Below are 25,509 nucleotides of genomic sequence, written 5' to 3' on the forward strand. Positions count from 1 at the left end.
CTCACTGATAAGCAGGTATTAGCCCAGAAACTGAGAATACCCAAGATACATCGTGCAAAACACAAGAGAACCAAGAAGGATGACCATCGTGTGGATACTTCATTCCTCCTTAGAATAAGNAACAAAATACCCATGAAAGGATATAGGTACAGAGCCAAAATTTAGAGCTAAGATGAAAGGATGGACTATCCAGAGACTATCCCATCCAGGAATCCATCCCATCATCAGCCATCAAACCCAGATACTAATGCACATGCCAGCAAGATTCTGCTGAAGGGACTCTGATATAGCGGCCTCTTGTGAGGCTATGCCAGTGCCTGGCAAACATAGAAGTGGATGCTCACAGTCAGCTATTGGATGGAACACAGGTCCCCCAATGGAGGAACTAGAGGAAGTACCCAAGGAGCTGTAGGGGGCTGCAACACTGTAGGTGGAACAACAATATGAACTAACCAGTACCCCCTGAGCTTGTGTCTCTTGCTGCATATGTAGCAGAAGATGGCCTAATCGACCATCATTGGGAAGAGAGGCCCCTTGATCTTGTAAACTTTATATGACCCAGCACAGGGGAACGCCAGGGCCAAGAAGTGGGAGTGGGTGGGTAGGGGAGCAGGGGGGGGGGTTATAGGGAGCTTTCTGGATAGCATTTGAAATGTAAATAAAGAAAATAAAAAAAAAAGAAATACAAACTAAACAGAGGCACAGTGAAACTAACAGAAGTTATGGACTAAATGGGTTTAACAGATATCTATAGAACATTTCACCATAAAACACAAGAGTATACTTCTTCTCAGCACCTCATAGTACCTTCTCCAAATTGACCTTATTATTGGTCACAAAACAGTCCTCAACAGATATAAGAAGACTGCAATAATCCCATGTACCCCATCAGATCACTACAGGTTAAGGCTCGTCTTCAATAGCAACAAAACCAACAGAAAGCCCACATATACATGGAAGGTGAACAATGCTCTACTCAATGATAACTTGGTCAAGGAAGAAAGAAAGAAAGAAATTAAAGATGTTTTAGAATTTAAAACGAAGCCACAACATACCCAAACTTATGGGACACAATGAAAGCAGTCCTAAGAGGAAAACTGTAGTTCTGAGTACCTCCAAAAAGAAACTGGAGAGAGCATACACTAGCAGCTTAATAGTACATATGGAAGCTCTAGAACAAAAAGAAGGAAATTCACCCAAGAGGAGTAGACCGGCAGGAAATAATCAAACTCAGGGCTGAAATCAACCAATTAGAAACAAAAAGAACTACACAAAGAATCAACCAAACCAGGAGCTAGTTCTTTGAGAAAATCAACAAGATAGATAAACTCNTAGCCAGACTAACCAGAGGGCACAGAGACAGTATCCAAGTTAACAATATCAGAAATGAAAAGGGAGATATAACAACAGAATCTAAGGAAATTCAAAAAATCTTCAGAACCTACTAGAAAAGCCTATACTCACCACAACTGGAAAATCTGGATGAAATGGACAATATTCTAGACAGATAGCAAATACCAAAGTTAAATCAGGATCAGATNAATGACCTAAACAGTCCCATAACCCCTAAAGAAATANAAGCAGTCATTAATAGTCTCGCAACCAAAAGAAGCCCAGGACCCAGGTTTAGTGCAGAGTTCTATCAGACCTTCAATGTAGACCTAATACCAATACTCTTTAAACTATTCCACAAAATAGAAACAGAAGGAACTCTAACCAATCTATGAAGCCACAGTTACACTGATACCAAAATCTCACAAAGACCCAACAAAGAAAAAGGACTTCAGACCAATTTCTCTTATATCGATGCAAAAATACTCAACAAAATTTTCATTGACCCAATCCAAGAACACATCAAAATGATCATTCACTACAATCAAATAGGCTTTATCCCAGGGATGCAGGAATGGTTCAATATATGGAAATTCATCAATATAATCCACTATATAAATAAACTTAAAGAATAAAAACACATGATCATTTCATTAGATGTTGAAAAAGCATTTGACAAAATTCAGCATCTCTTCATGTTAAAAGTCTTGGAAAGATAAGGAATTCAAGGCCCATACCTAAACATAGTAAAAAGCAATATACAGCAAACCAGTGGCCAACAACAAACTAAATAGAGAGAAACCTGAAGCAATCCCACTAAAATTAGGGAATAGACAAGGCTGCCCTTTTTCTCCCTATCTATTCAATATAGTACTTGAAGTTCTAGTCAGAGCTATTAGACAACAAGAGGAGGTCAAGGGGATACAAACTGGAAAGGAGGAAGTCAAATACTACTATTTGCAGAAGACGTGATAGTACACTTAAGTGACCAAAAATTTCCCCAGAGAACTACAGCTGATAAACAACTTCAGCAAAGTGGCTAGATATAAAATTAACTCAAACAAATAAGTAGCCGTCCTATACTCAAAGGATAAGCAGGTTGAGAAAGTAATTAGGGAAATAACACCCTTCACAATAATCACAAAGAATATAAAATATCTTGGCATGACTCTAATCAAACAAGTAAATGATCTGTATGACAAGAACTTCAAGTCTCCGAAGAAGGAAATCAAAGAAGACCTCAGAAAATAGAAAGATTTCCCTTGCTCATGGATTGGCAGGATTAATATAGTAAAAATGGCCACCTTGCCAAAAGCAATCTACATATTCAAAGCAATCCCCATCAAAATTCCAACTCAATTCTTCATCGACTTAGAAAGAGCAATTCTCAAATTCATTTGGAATAACAAACAACCTAGGATAGCAAAAACTATCCTCAACAATAAAAGAACTTCTGGGGGGAATCATCATCCCTGACCTCAAGCTGTACTACAGAGCAATTGTGATAAAAACTGCATGGAATTGACAGTGCCAGACAGGTAGATCAATGGAATAGAACTGAAGACCCAGAAATGAACCTACACACCTATGGTCACTTGATCTTTGACAAAGGAACTAAAAATCAACCAGTGGAAAAAAGACAGCATTTTCAACAAATGGTGCTGGTTCAAATAGCGGTCAACGTGTGAAAGAATTCAAATTGATCCATTCTTATCTCCCTGTACAAAGCTCAAGTCCAAGTGGATCAAGGATCTCAACATAAAACCAGATACACTGAATACAATAGAAGAGAAAGTGGGAAAAAGTCTTGAACACATGGGCACAAGGGAAAAGTTCCTGAACAGAACACTAATGGCTTATGCTCTAAGATCAAGAATTGACCAATGGAACCTCATAAAATTGCAAAGCTTCTGTAAGGCAAAGGAAACTTTCAATAGGACAAAATGGCAACCAACAGATTGTGAAAAGACCTTTACCAATCTCATATCTGATAGAGGGCTAATATCTAATATATACAAAGTACTCAAGAAGTTAGACTCCAGAGAACCAAATAACCTTATTTAAAAATGGAGAACAGAGCTAAACAGAGAATTCTCAACTGAGGAAACTCAAATGATTGAGAAGCACCTAAAGAAATGTTCAATATCCTTAGTCATCAGGGAAATGCAAATCAAAACAACCCTGAGATTCCACCTCACACCAATCAGAATGGCTAAGATCAAAAACTCAGGTGACAGCAGAGGTTGGCGAGGATGTGGAGAAAGAGGAACACTCCTCCATTGCTGGTGGGATTGCAAGCTGGCACCACCCCTCCAGAAATCAGTCTGGCAGTTCCTCACTAAATTGGACATAGTACTACCTGAGGACACAGCTATATAGGGCGTATACCTAGAAGATACTCCAACATGTAATAAGGATACATGTCCCACTATGTTCATAGCAGCCTTATTTATAATATCTAGAAGCTGGAAACAACCTAGGTGTCCCTCAACAGAGGAATGGATACAGAAAATGTGGTGTTCTTTGTATCTTGATAGATCTTGTTAAGACCCTGAATACAGTAATTATGGCACCTTTGTTTTTGCTTTGCTTGTTCCTTAACTACTCAGTTTATGTGTTGTTTGTTCTTTGACTACTTTATTTATGCCTTAGGACTGGCCATATTCTTTGTATGTATCTAGAATGATATAAAAGCAGACTGGAAAAGGATAAACCTGCTTCAGCCTCAGAACTGGCTGTTACAGGGTTGTCTAATTGTCTTTTTCTTTTCAATCCTCACTCCCTCCCTGGAGACCCCATTGGCTGACTGAGCTGGCTTGGTCAGGCGTTACTGTTTACAACTTTCCTGGACTCAGTTAACATTTTCTGACTTTAACTCCCTGAACAGTTTTCACTGATTTATCTACACCCCTGTCTGAGTCTGATGGATTTCTCACTCTTGTCTTTTAGCCAAGTTTATGGTGAGAAAGAGCAGAAAGATGTAAAAAGTGTGAAGTTTAGCCAAGAAAGATATTCGAGCCCAGTAAAAGTTGTGAGCAAAGTTCTTACGACAAATGAGCCACAGTAATTAAAGGAATAAGCAGGGTTAAGGAGAAGCCTTGCTCTCTGCATTGGGACACTAGGAAAGGCCTGCTGAGGGCAAAGGCCTACACAACCAAAGGCTTTAGGGTATGAAAATGGAGATTCTCGTGAAAAAGAATGCTTAAACAAAGAGTATTCACACAAGGGTTTCCTAATTCAAAACAGCTTCTGAGGAAAGTTTGTCTCCAGGCTTGGCTACCAACTACAAGTCACTATGGTCGTGGTGAGAGAGGCCAGGGTAGATCTGTGCTGGCTGCAAAACTTGATGTTACTGTTCATGTGGTACTGGGTTTTCAGGCATGGGAGATACAAGAGTTGGTACAGACTTTATGGAGGCCTTTACCGAGGTTCAAGGGCCACCCACACCCACTGGACTCCAGATGAGGTCACCAGAGTCCTGGATGGTGGACAATGCAGGGTTTGGAGTTTCCCACACTAGGTTTCAGTCTTTGGTCAGAGGTTTTTCTGTTATTTCTCTACTTCTTCCTTTGGGAATGGCAATGTTTATTCTGTGCCATTTTATGTTGGAATTATGAAATTTGGTTTCTGACTTTACAGGTACCCATAGTTAAGAGATTGCTTTGCGTCCCAGAAAAGACTTTGGGCTTTCAGACAGTGTTGGAGCTTTAAGACTTTAAAGACTTTGGAACTGGATTTGAATGCCTTTTGCATCATGAGATGACCATGAGCCTATGGAGGCCCAGGGTTAGGATGCTATGGTTTGAGTCTGAAATATCTCCTGTAGGTTCACTTGAAATAAACACTTGTTTCTAGCTGATAGTGCTATTTCGGAAAGTTGTGGAACCTTCTGGACATGGGGTCTAGATGGCCACAGGAGAAGGTCAGATCTGGCTCCAGTTTCAGCTTGAGCTTGCTGGTCAATCACTAAGCCATGAGCAAGTTGCCTTCCCTCCAGCTGCAGTGGATGGGGTTGTCCCCACTGCCATGATCGCTCCTGTACTTTTCTCATCCTGAGACTGGTTAAAACGAGTGGCCCTTCCCCTAAGTTGCTTCAGTCTGGTATTTTGTCCTACCACTAAAAAATATACTCTTTTTTTTCCTTTCTTAAATTTTTATTATTTAAATGCATTTTATACATCAAACATATTAATAATATTGAGTATTTTGAGAATCAAATAATACCTAAAAAATTTGTTCAACTTTTATATTCATATCCTTTCATACCCTAAAACATCATTAGTGAATATTGAATACTGTCCATAACTGAGGATCCTATACTTAATGTTGAATACTAAATTGTTTCAAAACATACAAAATATTCTTTTGGAATTAAGCATAGTAAAAAATGAATGGCCCTTTCTCTAAGTTGCTTCTGTCTGGTATTTTCTCCTACCACTAAAAAAATTATTCTTGATGGAATGAAACTAAATTTAAAGTGTAAACTCCTAGAACAGAAAACAAAAGGAAGTGGAAATATCCTAATATTCAAATAAGTTTTGTGCTCTAGATAATAGCATTATACTACGGTTGACCTCTTTTTCTTGATGGTGATACTTATATAAGATGCTAGCATTAGACAAAGCTATGAGGGGATGATAAGTTGTTTCTGTAACATTTCCTTAAGCCTGAAATTAGTTGAAAATAAATTGGCTTTGGATTGTTTGAAACAAGGTTTCCCGTGTAGTTCATGCTGGCCTGAAGCACAGGATCTTCCTTTATATACATAGGTACCACCATATCTGGCTTCAAAGATCAATCTTAAAGCCACAAGAAGTAAAACAATTAACATTATGTGTGCCATTATTGGTGCATAGAAAGTACAGCACTACCTAGAAGGAATTCATGTGTGTGTGTGTGTGTGCTAATGTGTGTGCATATGTGTGAATGGATGTACAATTGTGCATGCCTAGATATGTGCTGGGGCAAAAGGAGCTCAGGTGTCCCTCTCTATCTCTCTGCCTCATTTCCTCAAGAAAGGACCTCTCACTGAACCTAGTGTTTCCATTTTCCTCTGGATTCTGGTTGGCTAGTGAAGAAACTAGGTTGTCTATGCTCATAGTCACACCCATCTTTTACATGGGTCCTGGGGATCTGAACTTAGGTCCTCGTGTTTGAGCACCAAACACTAGCCATTGAGACATCTCCCTACCCAGGGAGATCTTTGAAAATCGTAATCAGAAGGGTCTGGAGAGTTGGTTCAATGTTTAAGAACACTTGTTACTTTTCCAGAGGACTCAGGTCTGATTCCCAGCATCCACATGTCACAGGAGGGCTGAGGGGAGACAATCTTCTCTGTACCTCCAGTCCTAGGGGGTCAGTAAGCACAGACATGCTGTGGTGCACAGACATACATGCAGGCAAAGCATGCATACACATAAAATACTTTTTAAAAAATTATTTTTTACCTCTAGTACAAATATTGCTTATAAAAGATAAAACAGATGGATAAGTAGCACCTCTAATACCAGAGAGGGTCTTGATATTGGACTCTCACTCTATCATTAAATCAATTCAAACAAAAGTAAAATAAGGGGGTGGGGCACTACACTAGACTGAGAGATGCACGGAACTTCCAAGACTTAAAAGAATCTCAAGAGATGTAACTAAGTTAAATGCATAACTTTTGTTATTAATTTTGACTCTACAGGACAATTACAGTTTTTTCTTAGCTAATAGAAGAAATTAGCATTTTGGATATTGAATGATATTAAGGAATTAAAGACAAGATAGGGCATTGTGCTTATGCAGAAAACCATTTGCATAGTTCTCTCTTGTTTTGAGATGAGGTCCCATTGCGAAGGTTGACTAGTGGTCCTTCCGCATTGGCCTCCCAAGTGCTTGGATTACAGGTGAGTGCCATCACACTCTGCTTATTTACATATTTCTTTTTGAGATGCACACTGAATTATTTAGAGATGACAGGTGTGACATGATATCTGAGTTTGATTTAAAATTCTCTAGCCACATGACATACAAAGCAGTAGACAAGGACAAAGCTAATGCACAGAAAGAAACTGGGAGCTGGGCACCTGGACTCTCCCCTTTTGCATTTGCTTGGAAATTTTTATAATAAAAATTTCTTAAATGATTTTTAAAAGAATTATACTACAGTAAAATGAAGAGAACCATTAGGGGTAACAGAATACAGGAACAGCAAAGGAACAGGGCAGCTATTATCCCTTGGGCTGAGAAAGGATTTCGAAGGAAGTAACCAATTTGGAAGTGCATCCTCCTCTCTTACTGATAGCTGGGTTTTCTAGCAGAGTAGAGGACTGATGAAGTCGGCCCAGTTGCTGCCTGCAGGGCTATCAAGTGGGAAATTGCAGGTTGGACTTCTGGGAAGCAGCTCACGAAAGAACTCACAGGAGAGGCTCAGCGGGATGCCACTGAAACTTTTTGGTAGGCAGCACCACCTAGTGTGCCTGAACTGAAGGGAGGAGAGGGAGAGAGGGACAGAAGCCTTCAAGCTTACTTGTTAGGAGTTTATCTCTTCAGTGAAGCACCTCCTAGACCGAATCTTCCTTTTCTTCCCATAAACTTCCCAAGATGTAAACACCTCAGTATCACAGTCAGTTATTCATCTACTCTTTCCTTGCTTACAATGCATTTTAAATAACAGAACTAGACGTTGCAGGTATCCTAGTTAGATGTGATTGAATGAGCATCCATTTGTTGCTGCTGCCTGTCCCAACCCCTCTAAAATGACAAATATGTCAAACTGTTCAAACACACAAGGACAAGGACACTGGGCAAGATGAAAACAGCGGCCACCTTCTGAACGCCATGGAGCAGATGCAAGAGTGGAAGCTGGCTTAGTGGAGTGGTCACCAGTAAACCATCAGTGCGGGAAGCTCGTGATGGGGCACTAGAAACCTCTGGATGGATAAAAGTGTCTGAGACAATAAGACAAGTCAGTGGTGGGCAGGGTTTCTGCGTTCACAGTGGGAATTCTGTGAAAGTCAATATGAAACACAGATGTCTTCTCTCCTTTCTCCAACTTGTTGTGGTAAATATTTAATATTAATAGAGAGTTTCTACCCACCTTAGAACATTTAGTTCCCAGATAAAAGACACAAAAGCTTTTATATTTATGGTAAGTTTTTAAAGCACTAGAGCTGGGCAGATATCTACCCTCTAAGCTATTAGCATCTACTCTCCTATCAGTAACCCCGAGTTATTTAACTTGCCATGTTCCAGTTATTAACTTCATGGCCATGTTTTCATGACTCACCTACCCCATGGTGTCTTCTCTCTCCATCTTCTCTCCACTCTCTTGTGGTCTCTGGCATTGGACTCTAAGCCCAGGAACCAAACCCCACCTGTCTTCTGTAGGCATCTTTATTCACCAATAAGTGATAACTTGGCACGGGGGCAAGGTTACATAGCATCACTTGGTCTGCTTGAGGATCTCCTCATCCCCGAGGCAGCCAAGGCCAGTGTTTAGCCATAGCCCGCCTCTCTTTTTCCACCTTTTCTCCTTCCCCCTGCCTTTCTACAATAAAGCTCTAAAACCATAGACTGTCTCTACTCATCAAGGCCTGCCATGCTTGAACGATGGGATAGGCTTTCCCCTAAGGAGCCCGGTCTAACCTCCCGCTGGAAGGCCTTCCTGTGCTCCAGCCATGAACCAGATCAAGGACTCTTGCCAGCGTGAGAACCATCCAGTGCCCTCCCCCTCCCCCTGCCCTCTCCTCCTTTCCGCCCTGGGGCTGACCGAGCCACCCCCAGGTACCCCATTTGTTCTTAGCTCTTCTGCGGTATCCAGCGTGGGATGCCAGAGACTGAGAACCTGGTACCCAGGGCTGCCCCTTGTCCAACCCTGAGGGTTGTGTCCGTAGCTTTCATAGCCAGACAGCCATCGGGGCCTCGTGGAAAGCATGCGGCAGTCCTCGTCTGCCTGCCCAGAGCACCAGAATTCTGGCAGCACACGGGTTATCTCTTACTCCCTCTTTCCCCCACACCCACTGCCCCGCAGGCACTCACCTCTTCAGACATTCCCCACTGGGAAACTCATTAGCCCGAACTGTAGAAGCCTCCAACTTTAAGGAGCTCATCAGACCCAGGCTTCCTCAACCTCCCTTCTATCCCGCACCATCCCTGCTGTGGGTCTCAGAGTTTTTTCCACAGTTTTATTTTATTGTGTTAAGACCACTCAAGGTGAAATGTCCACACAAAGTTCTAAACCTTTTATGGTGAGACAGTTTCATATGTAAACATGATGAATTTTAGTTATTTCTACCCACTATCCTTTCTTTTGTCTGTCTGTCTGTCTGTCTGCCTGCCTGCCTGCCTGCCTGCCTCTCTTTTTCACTGGACCCTTTCTTCTCAGAATGTCTCCATCTTGCTTTCGTGTCTTTCTGTGTGTGACCCAGTAAGTTCGGTTACTCTATTATTGCCTGAGTGTGGGCGGGAGGTTACTTACTAGAACTTAACAGTGGTGACACCACAGAACGTTGACACCCCTCCCCCCAGAACTGTGAACTGCTAATCAGCTATCGGGGATGGGACAGGACGGGCTTCCTAGCTCCTCCTCCATCCTTGATGAAGTGTTGAGGGCTCTGATCTTTCACAGATAACCACAGCCACAAAGAGTCAGGCGTGTAATGGCTCTGTCACGCTTTTTCCGTTTAGGGCTAAGAACTCCATCGTCACTTATTGTAGGCACTTGGGTCAGCTATTTCTGCATTAACTGCCATCCGCTGTAAAGTCACTGATGAAGACTGGGCGAGACACTAATATGTATGTATCCATGTGAGTATTTAGAAGACTCTTTGACAGCATAACTGAGCACTGAGCAAAACAATGGTGGTAGGTTCCCCTTAGGATCTATGAGCTCCTTCATCAGCCACGGTATCTTCATCAATTTATATAATCAGACATGAGTCCTTATCTTTGGAGCAGGTCTCAAACCCAATCAGAAAGTGATTGGTTACTACCATAACAGCCATGCCACATCTTGCCTGAAGGTTGCTCACTATTGTGGTTTACATGATTCACAGGGGGATAAGACCATCGATCACTTTTATATACCAATACATTTTTATTGTGCTGTGTTATACAGCAGACCATAAGAGCTTATTTGTCTCCCTTAGTTGATATGGTATCATAGTCTTTGCTCTTAAACATATGGTTAAAGACCTCAGACACTCAAAGAATACCTCCAGATAAAAGAAATGCATAAAATGGCAAGAAAACATCATTTAAAGACCTTAAGATCTTTAGCTGATAGTAAAAAAAAAAGATATAGCAGGCTTCCCTCCCTAGAAAGGAAGCTTTGAGAGAAAAAAAATTTAAAAAGATGCTGTAAAAAAATGCAAAGATTCCACAATAGAAATTTAAAAAATAAATACAATTAAAATAAAAATTAAAAAGAAAGCAGGTTCTAGGCATAGGTCAATGGCAGAGTGTGTGTTTTGTGTTCAGTACTCTGGGTTCAGTCTATAGCCACCCCCTAGAACAAACCAAAGAACTGAACAAGACCAACCAAATAAGTACAACACCCTCCCCACACCTTCAAAAACAGAAGGAAGAGAGGCAAGAGACCCCTCAGCTTTGGAACTGGTTACAGTTTGTAGTTGCAATGCTTTCTTTTCCCATCTCACCACTAAGATACCAGAACAGAGAACGTTCCCAAGGGTCAGTGGAAACAATTCTGTATGCTGGGATTAAGTATTTCAACCTAAAACAACTCCATTAGATTGAACATCAACCTGTTCGGTAAGTCAGATCATTCACTTACCAACAAGATGGAACCACTGGTCTCCAGACCCTTGCTCTCTGTGACCACCCCCTTAAACCATCACCCCTCCCCAATCCTGATTACGTCCGTGTGTGTTAAGATCTCTCTGAAACTAGATTTCAAAACACCTCACCTCCCCCCTTCCTCTGAGAGACGACCAAGACAGGGGAGTTTAGAAAATGTAGCTTTGTAACTCGGAAGGCTATTTTGGTAAAATTTTTGATGGCGCCAAAAATCACTGCCATTCAAAAAATAGAGACTTGAGAGGGTAGGAGGAAGAATAAGGAAGTAAAAGATCAACTCAGGATCTCTGACTAAAAAAAATCCAGCAAGAATAAAATGATGGGGGAAAACATCAAGGAATTCCAGATTTCTTAGTACTAACTACCCAACTCATCAAGGAAGATCCACCCAAGAATACAAGCAGAAATTTTCAGAAAATTGAGGCCTGACAGGCAGAAGGAAACATGGGTTTTCTGTAGTGAGACCGTTGGCCACCAGGTGGCAGGGGTGCCTCAAAGGGGTCAATTAAAACAGGGTTTCTCTAAGACAATAGAGAGAGGTTGTCAGGCTCTAGCATCTATGAGGACGAGGTAGGTGGGTGGGGTTTTAAAGATCGAATTTTAAAGTGTAGTTCTTGTGGTGGACACAAAGTTTCTCTCATGCAGGCATTCTGCCATCATTCATCCTTAATTTCTAAAAAATATTCATCTATGTGTAGGAGTGCTTTGCCTGCATGTATGTATGTGCTCTGAATGTCTGGTGTTCTCAGAGGCAAGGGATCAATGGATCTCCTGGAACTGGAGTTAAAGATAGTTGTGAGCCACCATATGGGTGCTGGGAACTGAACCTCAGTCCTCTGCAGGAGCAGCAAATGCTTCTAACTGCTGAGCTATCTCCTTAGCCCTGGTGGCATTTCTTCTGTCTCGATTTATTCGTTTTGTTTTTTTTTTAATAATGTTTTTGTTATTTATTTGAAAACTTCATACTCTGTGTTTTTAAATTATTTATTTTATATTTTGAGATACATAATTTTCCTCTTTCCTAGCCTCCCTCCCAAAACTTCCACTTAAACCTGCTCACTTGTATAACATCACTTTCCCGTATGTTTTCAAGGCTGGCCGGTTGGTATTGGATCACCAGTTAGTGTGCTGGTCCCTGAGGCAGACTATCTCTCCTGCTCCCAGCATTCCTCAGTTCCCCGTTGTTCTTTGAGTAGGTTGAAGCCTCCTGGGATCCCCCTACCTCTTCATTCGCTGCCCTGGCTGAGATGATTTTGAAGATGAGGCTCTGGAACAGCTAGAGACCTGTAGTGGCTATTCCTGGTTGTCAACTTGACTATATTTGAAATGAACTACAATCCAGAATTGGAAGGCTCACCAGTGAACCTAATTTGGAAGCTGGGAGATAGAAGTTTCTGATCTGGATCTTGGTATGGAGATCTTGAGACATAGTGGTGATTGAATCTAGAAGATTAAGACAGGGAGATCTCCGAGTCCAAGGTCATCTGGGATTAAAGGTGTGATGGCACACACCTTTAATCTGGGCTACACCTTCTGCTGGGGACCATATAAGCACATTGGAAGAAGGGAGTCTGGCTCTCGCTCTTTCGCCTTCTTGCAGTGTGGGACTCAGCAACTGCTAGATCCTTGGACTTCCATTCACAGCTACTACTGAACCATTGTTGGGATTTGGACTGCAGACTGTAAGTCATCAATAAATTCCTTTACTATATAGAGACTATCTGCAAGTTCTGTGACTCTAGAGAACCCTGACTAATACAAGACCTAATGATAGTCTCTGTGTGGGCTTTCCTAGAGAAACATGTCTAAGTCCCATCTTCCTGAGAGCAGTGTTGTGTGTGATTCAGGCAGAAGCTGTATAGACAATATGATCTGGTCTCAGAGGTCAAAAGTGTCATCCTGATGCAGAGGGCCATGAACTATCGCCTGAAGCTAACCCTGCCTGCCCTGTTTTGCCTGCCCTCTGTGCAGCACCCACCAACACGGGGAGCCTGCTAACCTCAGCCCTGGTAATGTTTTGCTGACTGGTCTCTATAGCCTTAGTTTTCTCGTGCTTTGAGGAAGAGGTCTCTAAACTTCCTAAAGCCAAAATAGATGAATTAAACCCTATGAATTTCATTTTGTGAGAAGTTTAAAACCTAGCTGTTGATATATAATACATTTTTAATATGAAACAGTTATGTCAGCAATCAACAAGACAAGCACAACTTTGAAAGTTTATAAGCGAACATTGCTCCATACTCCAAGTTTGGAGGAATAGCTAGGATCAGGATTTGAGTCCCCACAAATTCAAGAACCCTGGCTTACCAAGCTTACAAAGCAGCCCAAGAAGCAGGAGCACTAAGGTTTTTTAGTTGGTGGGGGAGGGTGCCTGAGTTTGTGATTTGGCAATCAGGTGATCAGTCATCAGAAAAGCTTGAAGTGAACTGACTGGTGGCAGGAATGAGTTTCTCTCATGGAGGAAATTTCTTAAATGTGTGTGTGTGTGTGTGTGTGTGTGTGTGTGTGTGTAGACCCAGCAGAGTTTGGAGGACTGAGAAATTTGATGGTGAAGATAGTTATCTTGTAGAAAGTGGTGCTGACCCTCCTACCAAGCCCCCGCACAGTCTGGACCGACGCTATCGGGAATCCATGTTTTAATGGCTGGTGACTTTGAGGGGTGCCGTGTGCACTGGGAGAATCTCTTGTTAAATGTGGGCAAAGGCAAGAACACCAGGTACTGATTCAATAACACAACTACAGCCTCTTATACCTGTGCAGCAAGGCAGATGTCTAACATGGCTGTGCTCCAACCCTAACCTGCCCCTCCAGGGTACCAGCTATCGGAGCTTGTGCAAGAGTTTCCCTGCTGGTCTTACATCTTTACTTTGGTCCTTTGTGAGCATGAGATTCCCCAGGGGAATTCTAGACTTCAAGTCTCCTTATCATGTCACTCTTCGCTTCCAGTCTAATTATCTTTGGAACACTGAGTGTCAGCGTTTATTCTCAAAGGAAGCTAGAGTCCGTGGGCAGTGGACATGTCCATGGGCAGTGGACATGTCCGTGGGCAGTGGATACGTCTGTGGGCAGTGGACACGTATGCTAAATATCCTGCTTGGTAAGAATGCTCTACGTCTGGGCGCCTTCCGGTGAGATGGGGTTTTATTTTGGGTCAGGCTGGGCTGGATCTCCATCAATCCCCTCGTTTCTGCCTCCTAAGTGCCAAGTTACAAACATACATCCCCATTCCCCCTGCTCCCTTTAGTGTTAATCCTGGGATGTGTCAGGACTGCCTGTCTGTCCATACACTTCAGGCAGGTTAAGGTTCTAAAAACTTCAGATGTAGAATATTAGCTTTTGGGGGCAAAAGGTTCTCTTTGAGAGAATTTCAGTGAGTCAGGATTGCTCTACTTCATTTGACATTTTTAAAAAATCCATTGAAACATTCCAAAATGTTCCATTTGGATTAGAGTATTTAGAGCCTAATTGAAGCAAAAGTGACCTTTCTTGGGTGGCTGCAGGCTTGACCAGCTTCCCTTATCTGTACCCTGCTTGTTGTCCAGTCTCCTGAGGTTTCCCTGAGATCCAAATGTGTATTCCGAGTAAAAGCTGCTGATTCTTTTGCAGTAGTTGTTATCTGATACAAAAGCACTTCCTTCATTTCACCAGCTAATGTGTGGTCTACCAGGAGGACGAGAATGAACAGGAATCTCTGGGCATGGTTGTCACTCAGGACAATATTCTGCACCATCTGAAGTCAGAGTTCAGGCTTGCCTGAAGCATCACGGTAGGGACAATGTGCCCACACTTAGATATAGGGATATACCGGGAGCTTCAAGAAACCTAGTGAAGTTACATCCTTACACAATTTTTAAACAAAGCAAATCTTACCATTTTCTTCACAATTTTATTTCAGAAGTCGCCCCAGATATGATTGTGAGTAGCACAGCAGTTGTACTGACCTGGTCTTTTAGCATGATAAACCCAGCTGTCACATTTGAGACAGTGAGTGTTAGAAAACAAAGGCATCACAAGAAGTGCCCCTTCCTTCTTTTTAAGATTATTTATTCATGTATATGAATGCTCTATTTGCATGTATGCCTGCATGACAGAAATGGACATCAGATCCCATTATAGATGATTGTCATCTGTTACATTGTTGCTGGGAATTGAACTCAGGACCTCTGGAAGAGCAGTCTGTGCTCTTATCTGCTGAGCCATCTCTCCAGCCTGCACTTCCAGTTTTGATTACTTTCTCCTGTCCAAAATGTCAGCATAATTAACCAGGTCACTTGTAAAAGAATTATACCGCCTTTTCAAGGTAACATGTCACAAATGAGATTGTTAAAAGTGGTTAGTGATCCATGCCTGAAAGACAATCCCTTGGTGACCTATGAATAAGTCACTATAAGATTTGGGCAATGTTTTGTCTCTACAGCTTGTCCTTCTCCAGCTAAAACTGATACAATGTAACTTTTTAAAGCCCCATCATCATCGTCATCGATATAGTTCCGAATATATGGAAAAGTGGGATGGCAGAATGTGATTTCCCCAATATGTAGATTTAGTTGCAGACTAATTAAGTTAAGAGCCCCCATATCACTTATGTAGTTACTGTTCAGGCAATTAGGTACGCTTGCTCCTCCTCTCCTGAAGTGAGCCAGATCTTTCTGCTTAGTGGACAAGCTCACTAACTTTTCTCCGCTGACTCATCCAGAACCTTCTCCTGTGGTGGAAGTCAAGGACCTGAGCAGAGGCCCCGGGAGGCTCCAAGGGACTCTTCAGGCTGCAGCGTTGGCAGTGGGCATTGCTGAGTTGCATTTTCTGCTGCCAGCGACACACTGACCTTGGCAGCCTGTCTCCCCATCGTTGGCTGCTGCCTTTAAATGAATGGCAGTACTCTGAGATCTTAGTTTATCAAAATAGCGTTACTCAGAAGCAGGAGTGTGAATTCAACTCCAAATCAGGCAACCAGGTCAGAGAGTCAGGCTGCCACCACATCCCACTTTACACTCATATCTCACCTTACAGCAAAAATGCTCTTTCTTGTCACAGCTCCCTACCCCAGCATGCTACCATGTTCATCTTTATGATAAATGAGCCTTTCTCGTTTCCCTAGGAAAATCTTTCTTGACAGAAACTATGGAAAAATGTGCCAGAATTCTACTTCTTTTTAGTATATATATATATATATATATATATATATATATATATATATATTCTGGACATTTTTAAGAAAGCATGTTAGATTCCTAAGTTTTCAGGAAATGTGCCACAAGATTAATTTTTAGTGTTAATGACAGTGGGACCCATAGCCTGTGGAAGCTGCAGCTGTGTGGCTTCAACTCCATCCCTATAGCAGCTGAGGTCCTGGGGATTAAACATCTCTGACTTTTCTGATGTATCAGCAACTGTGCACATGTAAAAATAAACATCTCTCTCCGAAATCGGAGGTCAGCCAGGAAATGACTATCAGTGTGCTGCGTCCAGTCCATCTGCACTGACCAGAGGGGCAGAGTTGCACCCTCGTTAATCTGCATTGAGTAAAGAGAGAAAAGGGCAGTATAAGGCCCTCCCCACGGGGCAGCCAAACCCCAGACAGGAAGACACAGCGACAGCTGAAGGCAGCGCTTCCTACCAGGCAAGTGTTCTACCACTGAACTAGATTCTCAGCAACTCCATGTCCTTGAATCTGAGGCTGTGGTGTTGAAACTAGCTTTCTTGGGTCCTTATTCCTAAGACTGTCGTCACTTGTCAATGAGCTTTGTCCACAAGTCTGAAAATGTTTTCGCATAGATGGGTGGAGATGTGCTAATAAAATGCAGACGGCTACTCTACACAAACCAATTCTTTAAACTGTGTGAGTGATCACAGAGGATCCATGCAAGTCAAGGACTTAGATTTGCTGAGGATGTAGTTCAGTGGTAGAGCACTTGCCTGCTATCCCCAAAGCTGTGAGTTCAATCCCCAGCATCACAGCTAGGCAATCAGCTTCACTCTCACAAAGTTCACGGGGAAAATGGGTAGCCGGTAAGTTAAATTTCAATGAAAGACAATAATTTTGTTCTTTCATGGTTGAACAAAGTGAAAGAAAGAAAGAAAGAAAGAAAGAAAGAAAGAAAGAAAGAAAGAAAGAAGAAAGAAAGGAAGGAAGAAAAAAGAAAGAAAAGAAGAAAGAAAGAAAGGAAGGAAGGAAGGAAGGAAGGAAGGAAGGAAGGAAGGAAGAAAAAAGAAAGGAAGGAAGGAAGGAAGAAAAAAGAAAGAAAGGAAGAAAGGAAGGAAGGAAAGAAGGAAGGAAGAGAGAGAAAGCAAGAAAGAAAGAAGGAAGGAAGAAAGGAAGGAAGGAAGGAAAGAAAGAAAGAAAGAAAGAAAGAAAGAAAGAAAGAAAGAAAGAAAGAAAGAGGAATTAAGTCATTCCCTATGCATCTGACAAGTTAAGAACACTTTGTTCCTGAAGGTAGAAGCAAGGGATACTTCTTAAGATCTCAACTTGGCTCTTGACTGGCAGTGTTAGGAGTTGCAGGGGCTGACAGTGAGAAGGGAGCCCGGGAGGATGGAGAGATAGGTAGATGTTTCGAGGGAATGTTGTAGAAAAACTGGTTTGGACTTTTGCTATCCCACTAGAGGTTTTTAGCCTAGGTTTGCAAAGTTTGCATTCACTTAGGTATTAATTAAGCTGCTGTCGGATGCCATTCTCAAAGACAGATTAACTGGGTCAAAGATCGCTATGCTTTGTATTTAAAAAAAAATGTAGCACTGCTAAAGGAGCTAAGCATACATAATTTCCAGAATTTTCCCTAAGCTCAAAGAGCTTGAACTCAACTAGATATTTTTAAAAAATTACACTTAGGTATAATAAATTATATTTCATAGTATTTTGTTGTTATTCCTCACTGACTATTCTAATGTTATTCTGTATACTTAATTTTTATCCACACCATAACTAGAATGAAACAACTGTAAACATTGTATAAAAATTATAATAATAAAAATAATTATTATTTGAGTTAGGATATTGTTATATAACCCAAGCTGGCCTTGAACTCATGGCAGTCCTCCTGCCTCAGATTTCCAGGCACTGGGACTACAGATATGTGAACTAACATACTCAGTTCAGAAATGAATTTTCCAAATTCAGCCTATGTAATTCTTTTATTTTTAAACATAAGATTTGCAATTTAATCTTAATATTTAATTTGCTGTTGTTGCAAATTTTATCTTTTACTTTATGGGTCTAAGTAACAAATGGGTATCAATGGTAATTGACAATTTGATTAAATAAAAAAAGATCAAATATTGCTATCTATATATCAACATAGATATATAGATAGCATGTGAGTTCTTTTGTGATTGGGCAGTTTATTTTTATTTTTCTTGAACTTTAAGGGCTGGAATCACAGTTTTGGAATCTTTAGAAGCAGTGTTAGATATCAAAGTCATGAGATTACTGTCTGTTATTTTCAAATAACTTACTTTAGCTTCTCTTTCCCAGAGCCCCTGCGTAAGACCTAGAGTCTCAGAGTTGCTTTTCTTCCTCAATGGGAGAATAACAGAGGAAGAATATCCCTTGGCTACATTTTGTGTGTGTGTGTGTGATAGTATCAATAACATTTTACTTTATTTTTTATTAGATATTTTCTTCATTTGCATTTCTTTTTTTCATTTTTTATTCGCTATTTTCTTCATTTACATTTCAAATGCTATCCCGAAAGTTCCCTATACCCTCCCTCCACTCTGCTCTCCTACCCACCCACTCCTGCTTCTTGGCCCTGGCATTCCCCTGTACTGGGGCATATGATCTTCGCAATACCAAGGGCCTCTCCTCCCACTGATGGCCGACTAGGCCATCCTCTGCTACATATGCAACTAGAGTCACAAGCTCTGGGGATACTAGTTAGTTCATATTGTTGTTCCACCTATAGGGTTGCAGATCCCTTTAGCTCCTTGGGTACTTTCTCTAGCTCCTTCATTAGGGGCCCTGTGGTCCATCCAATAGATGACCGTTAGCATCCACTTCTGTATTTGCCAGGCACTGGCATAGCCTCACAAGAGAGAGCTATATCAGGGTCCTAACAGCAAAATCTTGCTGGCATATGCAATAGTGTCTGCGTTTGGTGGCTGATTATGGGATGGATCCCCAGGTGGGGCAGTCTCTGGATGGTCCTTCCTTCCCTCTCAGCTCCAAACTTTGTCTCTGTACTTCTTGCGTGGGTATTTTGTTCCCCATTCTAAGAAGGAGCGAAGTATCCACACTTTGGTCTTCCTTCTTCTCGAGTTTCATGTGTTTTGCAAATTGTATCTTGGATATTCTAAGTTTCTGGGCTAATATCCACTCATCAGTGAGTGCATATCATGTGAGTTCTTTTGTGATTGGGTTACCTCACTCAGGATGATATCCTCCAGATCCATCCATTTGCCTAAGAATTTCATGAATTCATTGTTTTTAATTGCTGAGTAGTACTCCATTTTGTAAATGTACCACATTTTCTGTATCCATTCCTCTGTTGAGGGACATCTGGGTTCTTTCCCGCTTCTTGCTATTATAAATAAGGCTGCAATGAACATAGTGGAGCATGTGTCTTTGTTACAAGTTGGAACATCTTCTGCATAGAAGAATTGCTGGTTCTTCTGGTAGTACTATGTCCAATGTTCTGAGGAACCCCTTGGCTACCTTTTGATGAGTGATTTTATGCATCAAGTTAGCTAGGTTGCCACTCACGGTAGGTCAAATACCAGTGCAGATGGTTACAGCATACAAGAGGGCATTTTAAAGTGCGGCTAGCATTTATATCAGTGGATTTGGGGTACAGACTTTATCCAATCAGCTGAGGACCCGCATGTCAAGACTGACAATATCTGAAGGAGAAAGAATTCTCAAACTGCAACATGGAAAACCAGTCTGAGCAGCCTGTGGCCCTGCCCTGGGAGTTTTGGACTCAAGGCCAGCAACCACAGTTTCTAACCTGCATTTCCAGCCCACCAAGCTGCCCTACAAATGTTACACTTGCCAGATCCAGCAAGGCCCGCTTCTCTGGAGAACCATGACTAATACAGACATCCTAATAAGGACATTACCATTCTACCCTTACTTTTATCCTGGTTTCTTTGACACCAGGTTTCTATGAATCCTTTACTTTCATCTATTTGTAAATGTTCTCTGAGGCATTATGGGTCTCCTCGGCTCTAACAGGTGTCTATTGTTTATTGCTTCTTATTTTCTGGAGCCTATCATTCCTTTATCTTTTGTAGGAAAAAAAAAAGTAATGCTAGAATACAAATAGAAATACAAATAATGAGTATTTACATAACAAAATTATAAGTGCGAAGTCTTATTGTTTGCAGTTGACACTCTCAGATGTACAGTAAGCCTTGAGAATTACTACTTAGTAATGCTCATTTCCTCCTTTTAGGGTACAGTTTACTGTGTCTGTGGAAACATGAACCAAGAAGGAGGAGGAGTATTTAGGTGAGTTTAAGATTAAAAACATCACAAAAATATACGACTAATAGCAGCGGTGAGGGTGAACTGTATGCTGGATGGGAATAGTGATAAGCTAGGAGTTTCTGTAGCTTTTCTTGTAATGGGCTGGTAGCATGGAGAGCAGCTGAGCGCATTAAGTCCTGCGAGTCTCTTCTCATTGCCTACGGTGGCCTTTACAGTGACCTTTCTAAAACTGCCATGAAGTCCTTTCCCACAGGAGTCTCATGTGAGTCCAACATTTGTCAAGTGGCAAGTGGATGCCTCTTTGAGTCTTAGTGTGTAAACACACAGAAATGATTCAGTCCACAAGGAGGGAAAAGTATCCATTTGGCTCCTCAGTGCGTGGAACAGAAGTTTGCAAGAATCAGCAACTTTTGTTTTCATGCCAACCACATGTAAAAGACCTTAGTTTCTTGGAATGGGGGGAGGGCAACTAATAGGGCTGGAGAGATGGCTCAGTTCCTAAAGCATGAGGACCTGAGTTGGGATCCTCAGGACGTATGCAAAATATAAGAAGTGGACACTTCTTGCCTATAGTCCTAGCTCTGGGAAGGCAGAGTCCAGAGGGCTTGCAGATTAGTTACACTAAACTGGGAAACTCTGTGTTCATCTAGAGACCTTGTCCCAAAAAACAGGGAAGAGAGCAATCGAAGAAGCTAACATTGCTCTCTCTGTGTCTTTGTGTCTTTGTGTCTGTCTGTCTATCTGTATCTGTCTGTCTCTATCTCTGACTCTGTGTGTCTCTGTGTCTGTCTGTCTGTCTGTCTGTCTGTCTGTCTGTCTGTCTGTCTCTCTCTCTCTCTCTCTCACACACACACACACACACACACACANCTGTCTGTCTGTCTGTCTGTCTGTCTGTCTCTCTCTCTCTCTCTCTCACACACACACACACACACACACACACACACACACACACACACACACACCAGAAAAGCAAGCAACCAGAAGAAAACAGACCCCCACATCCCCAGGGAAATTATGAAGGAAGTAAAGTTTTGTTATTTCTGGCTTGTTGTCTCTATTTTCCCTAAGATAGAGTCTCACTGTGTAGCCCTGGCTGGCTTAGAGCTCACTATGTAGACCAGGCTGGTATTGAGCTCACTGAAACCCACCCGTCTCTGTTTCCTGAGTGCTAGAAAGCCATTGGATTCTGGATATAGTTTAAGTAGTCATTCCCTGGGGATTTGATGTGAGACAAGGAAATGAGAGGAATCAATAATGAATCTACTAATGGCTGCTTGTTCCCTGCGAGGTTAGGATTGCCTCATCTCAACAGGAGGAGCCAGGGAGGAGCAGGGTTGGCAGGAAAGACCAGAAATCCAGTTCGGAGCAGGCCCATCAGACAGTCAAGTGGAAATCTTGGCAATTGAATATACGCATGTAGACAAGACAAGGCAGGATATAAAGAACACACTTTCAAGCCATTTAGATAGCACTGCTGCTGATGGTCATTTAAGACGGAAGGTCATGCGCCTTGGGAAGGCAAAAGAGTAAGGAGAACAGTTCGGTGGAGAGGTGAGGGTAGAGACCGGAGTGAAGTAGCTTGGAAGAGCGAGCACGTGAAAGACAGCTGCAGGCAGGGAGAAGGGATGGTGCCTTTCTGTAGAGACAGTGGAAACAGTTGCCAGAGGAGGAAGTGAGGCCAAGAGAGCTTTCCTTTGTTTTCCCTGTTAAGTGGGAAAGTGATAACATATCTGTGTATTTAGAATGGAAATGACTAATAGGAAAAAAAACAGTGAAGGAATTGCTGAGGGAAGCTGGTTTTAGAATGTCTTACAAAGCGATTGTAACTTTGTGTCTACTGTGGCCCATTCCAGACTCAGTAAGTGCCGGAGGTTCTGGTTATGGAGGTGACGGTCCTGGAAAGGGCTTTTGAGGTCCTTAAGGAAGCTCAGTCCCCGTGTCCCTGAAGGCAGGATATGTGGATGACATGTCAGACTCAGTGTCTCAGATTTGACTCGGGGACACATCCCCCCCCCTCCCCCCCCCGCTCCGGACCTCCACACAAAACCCAACCACGCAGCTTTTATTTGTAACATGGGCAAAAAACAGATTTTAGCATTTGTGATTACTGGAAGAGGGGGGAAATCATAGAAAATTAGGCCTGCTTTACAAAATTACATAGGAAAATTTACTTAACATGTTAAAAGGTTGTAGGTATACATAGTGCATACATGTCATATGCATAGTGACACACGATTATGATTCTAGCACTCAAGAAACTGAGGCAGGATGCTCCGGATAAGGCCAGCCTGGGCTACATAGAGACACCTCATCTCAAAATAAAAACAAGTGAAGGCTCTATAGGGTGTATATGTGTGTTCGTGTGTCCATGTCTCTGTGTGTGTTTGTGTGTATCCACACATAGCACAAGTGTGAAGGTCAGAGAACAACTCTCAGGGCTTCTTTCCTCTTACCACCATATCTGGAACTAGAACTCAGGTCACCAGTCTGCATGGCAAACACTTTTACCTGCTCAGTAAATAACCTAGAAAAAAAATCTTCACTCTGGTGTAAGCTACAGAAGTTTTTAATGATTGATGTTGGAACACTCTAAGAAAATAAGATTATTTTTCTTAGGATTTCTCGATATTTTTATGTTGCCAAATTACCCGTAAGAGCAGAGAGAACTCCCGAGAGAATAAGGATTCAGTCAGATAAGCCAAGGATGGCAGTAAAATTTCTTTGAGGTCTTCTTTTTTAAATATTAAAACGTGCATGAATTTTACAGTCTATACTTTAATAATGCCATATATTTTCTTTTGGGTAGAAGAGATGGCTCTGCAGTTAAGAGAGCTTCCTGCTCTTCCAGAGGACCTGAGTTGGTTCCCAATTCCAACGAGTGACTTAAAACTGCCTATAACTCTAGCTCCAGGGGATCTGAAGAACTCTTGTATACTTGAGTGTGATGTGCATGCCCATATATGCATACTCATACATGCTCACACATGCACACACACATACACACACACCATATACATATATCCAAACACATGCACATAAATAAAAACAAATGCCCAATGTCTTTAATTTGTATGATGCTGGTGGTTCAACCCAGGGCCTGTGCTTCTGAGCACAACACATTCACCCCTTAGCTACATGCCCAGATACAGCATTGTAAATGATGAAAGGAGTCTTCTACTTGTCTTACTGGTTCATCAGGAAACTGCCATTCTGTCCTTCTCAAGAAAACAGGTTGAACTACAGACAGTGGACATCCCCTTGATTCATGGTCTAGACAATGTTTCTTTTCAATTTTGGAGTATTTGTTGACTTGGTGTGTCCAGAATGCAGACACACAGAGAAACAGTAAAAGGATGACCATAATTTTTTTCTGGATTATAAGGGAAAAAGAAAGAAGATATTCCCAGAATGTGTCTAGAAAGAGGTACAGTGGACAGAAAGTGTTGTTAGGGCTATCATCTTGTATACAGGCCATATGACTGATGTCATATGTTCCTGTCAGCCTCTTTAACTCTTCCAGGAAACTCACATGAGTACAATGTGTTACATTCAGTGCTTAATGCTCGCAATACTGTCTTTAAACATCCTCTGAGCCCTCAAACAAACACAGAAGCTCTGGCTGCAGAGCTTAAAGACCTGCACTCGAGCAAATACTCTAAGTGATTCTAATACACATTAAGATGTTATACTTGAACATAATAGAAAGGGATCACTTTAGGGTGAGGGAATCCAAATAAAAGCATAGGGAAGACAGACTTTGCAGATGTACTTCCTGGGGATTGTGGCACAACTTAAACCCTGCCTCTCCTTTCTTCTGAGTTAATTTGCATGTTTTCATCCAACTTTTACTCTGTAGCCCAGTGGAGCTAATTACAGGTACCTGTGACAAAGGTGGTTGAGACCGACCTAATTCCATTGCCTCACTAGGAATAGACAGCAGAGTTGCCAAGAGCATCCTGATTGTGAGAGTCTGGGGGAACCATCTGTTTCTATCGATCAGTTATACCGAAAAACGTCACTTAGATTCAAGAACTGGTGTCAATGACCGAAACTGAGTGGAGAGGTGAAAAGCCAGCATTAAAGAGCAACAAACCCTGAGTCCTTAAGAGTGCAGTTGAGATTCCTGTCTCTCAACCTTCTGCTATATGACATCCATTCTTCTTTTGTTTAGGCTCCTTCCTGTAGTGTTTCCATCATGTGTAACCCAAAGGGACCCAGATGAACCAGGGTTGTCCAAAGTTGATGCTCTAAGAATGCAACTTTAGACATGATACCATGAAGCTGGTGTCATCACAAGAGGGGGACACAAGTGGGGCTCACAGTTCCCAAGAACTATGTCCTTTACTATAGAGGTTCAAAAGTGGCAGCTTGCGGTTACATGGTATAAAACAGGAGTAATGTCTGTGGATAACCTGACTCTTGTCTACAAAGCCCTAGACTTATGTCTTCACAGAGAGTTTACTGTGAGAGTCTTGATTCCTCAGGCTCTTCCCAGGACAGCACTCTCTGTGGCTCTGTGTGAGATCCGTCCCGCATTTCATGCTTCATGAGTTCAGCTTGGCTTCTGCAATAAGTATGGGCCTAGGGCTTTGCTGAGGTCTCATGAGGAAAGGCAAAGCAGGGTCTATAAATGCTTTTGGATTATTCTCAATTAAGCAGTTATTTTCTGTTTATTTAGTTCTTGTCTCTGAGATCTGTTACATAGGAAAATATGAGTGTGATGCTGGAGTCAGGGCAGGAGGTGGGCTCTGGATTGGTGGGTTTCTGTTAAAATGTACTCTTAGAGGAACCCTTGGCTATATTTAAACAGCTGGATCTAGAAGAAGCTGCCTCCCATCTTATTTGGGAGAGGAGCATGCATGTAGGCTTTTTTAAAAATCACACTTTTTTGAGGGAAAGGCATGGGTATAGATATCTTTTTGGTTAAAGTTTCACTTTATGTATAT

The sequence above is a fragment of the Mus pahari genome, chromosome 3 (genome assembly GCF_900095145.1).
Source record: "Mus pahari chromosome 3, PAHARI_EIJ_v1.1, whole genome shotgun sequence".
In the NCBI taxonomy this organism is placed as follows: Eukaryota; Metazoa; Chordata; class Mammalia; order Rodentia; family Muridae; genus Mus; species Mus pahari.